This window comes from Penaeus vannamei, chromosome 16 (genome assembly GCF_042767895.1).
Source record: "Penaeus vannamei isolate JL-2024 chromosome 16, ASM4276789v1, whole genome shotgun sequence".
Classification (NCBI taxonomy): Eukaryota; Metazoa; Arthropoda; class Malacostraca; order Decapoda; family Penaeidae; genus Penaeus; species Penaeus vannamei.
The window spans coordinates 15,126,231-15,128,730 of record NC_091564.1 but is presented as its reverse complement, the minus strand read 5'-3'; the positions used below and the strand labels follow the sequence as shown (position 1 = coordinate 15,128,730).

The 2,500-nt window shown below is 28.6% G+C and overlaps 1 protein-coding gene across 1 annotated transcript in view; it reads right to left on the bottom strand.

The window, feature by feature from the left end:
- LOC113817292 (dopamine D2-like receptor) overlaps nt 1-2,500 on the bottom strand; it is a 460,012-nt gene that overhangs the window by 27,035 nt on the left and 430,477 nt on the right. The window lies entirely within an intron of this gene.

Sequence of the window (2,500 nt, the reverse complement as noted above, 5' to 3'; positions counted from 1 at the left end):
GATGATGATGTAATAATAATGATAAATGATAATAATAAAGATAATAATAATGATGAAGATGATGATGATAATAATGATAATAATAATAATGGCAATAAATAACAATAATGATAAAGATGATGATGATAATAATGTCAATGATAATATTAATAATAGTAACAATTTCAATAACAATAATGATAAGAATAACAATTTTAATAACAATATTCAAAAAAATAGTGAGATAGATGAGAGCACTACTTCTACTACTATTACTACTACTGCTGCTGCTGCTACTACTAATGATGATCAAAGTAATAATGAGAATAATGAGAATAATGATAAGAAAAAAAATCATCATCATCGTTGTTATTGTTATCATTTACTATTATTATTATAATAATAATAATAATTATTATTATTATCATTATCATTATTATTATCATTATTATTATTATTATTATTATCACTATTACTATAATTAATAGTAATATTGCCATTATCAATACGATGGTAAGAAAGAAAACAAAATAAGCTCCTGAGCGAAAAAAATAGATACAATGCAGTATGATTATAAAAGAATATTCGACACCAAAATGAAAATATTAACTTCAATAGATCGCTTTTATTGCTTTAAGGGTGAGCAAGTCCTTAATTAAAAACAAATATTACAAGTAACCCTTAGGAAATGGGAGAGGGAGGGAGCACTAGCGTTTTTTTTTTTTTTCTTTTCCTAATTCTTATCTTACAAACTTTATTCAACCATATTACTTATAGGGGAAATATCGATAAAGTTTAAAACGAGAATGTGTTCTTGTGTTCGAGTTCAAAAAGCCCAAAATTGCCCGTGTGCAGCGAACTCCATTAATCATTTTTTCTATGATCATTTATGTTCTGTTGTTCTCGGAACTTTAGCATCTATTACCTCCCTCTGTAGTCTTTATTATTGTTTCTCCTCTATTTCTCATTTGCATATCACTTAAACTCCTATTCGCATATTTATCGCAGTTCACCCTTCCACCTTCCACTCTCGACGCTCTTCACTATAAATGGTTATCCGACAGTTGATTTAGTTATATTTTTTGTAGCTTTGATATTAACGTAATTATTTATCATTATCATCACCAACATAATCCTCATTATTATTTTCATTCTCATTCTCATGTTTATTATTGGCACTTTCGTTCGTCTAAATACAGCGTATTTCATCTTAATAAGTTTATCATTGCTTCAAATACTGCTGATACCACGTTCAGTGGCCATATTTACATATAAAAAAATATTTGTCAAGACAAGTACTTATTTTCACCTCATTCAACGGCATCTGAAGCCAGTATATTTCCTCTAAATCTAAATTATGCTAATATTACATTCCAAAAACTCATCATCCTCCCAGATTATTATTATTATTCTCATATTAGTGCATACTTGGAACGCACACATATATAGAAAGAAAAATCCTATATATACTAAATTCACCAGAAGATATAACTTTACCACCAGGCCCTGCGTTTTATCAGTTTGGAAAATCACATTTCCTCCCCGAGGTTCCCATCTGAGGCGCACCAACGGCAACAACAAGAGGCTCTGGGTACGCTGCAACCTGCATTCAACAACCCAAACGACACTTCAGAGATGCTGTCAACCGCCTAAATATCCCGCGGCGGTTGGCAAGACGTCGGCCAAGAAATCTAGATGAAGACTAATGGAGAGGCTGAGAAGTTATTATTATCATTGGACTCCGACGCGATGACAGGCCGCCACGCGCTTAAATGCAACGCTCCATCTTGATTTGACGTCGGATTGCTCTGAGGCTTTTGTGAATGCGCGGGTTGAGGGCGGTGTCTTGCGCTGAATACACAAGTAGACGGCTGCCGGATTTGTATATACGTATGCACACACATATCTATCTATGTATGTATGCATCTATTTATCTATCTATATGCATACATACAAACACACACACACACACACACACACACACACACACACACACACACACACACACACACACACATATATATATATATATATATATATATATATATATATATATATATATATATATGTATATATATATATATATATATATATATATATATATATATATATATATATAAATATATATATATATATATATATATATATATATATATATATATATATATATGTATATATATACACATAAACTTATGTGTATGTATGTGTATAGATATGAATAAATACATACATATATATATATATATGTATATATATATATGTATATATATATATATATATATATATATATATATATATATATATATATATGTATATATATACATATACATATACATATACATATACATATACATATACATATATATACACACATACATATATATATATATATACATATATATACATATATATTATATATATATACATATATATACATATATATATATAGACACACACACACAGACACACACACACACACACACACACACACACACACACACACACATATATATATATATAT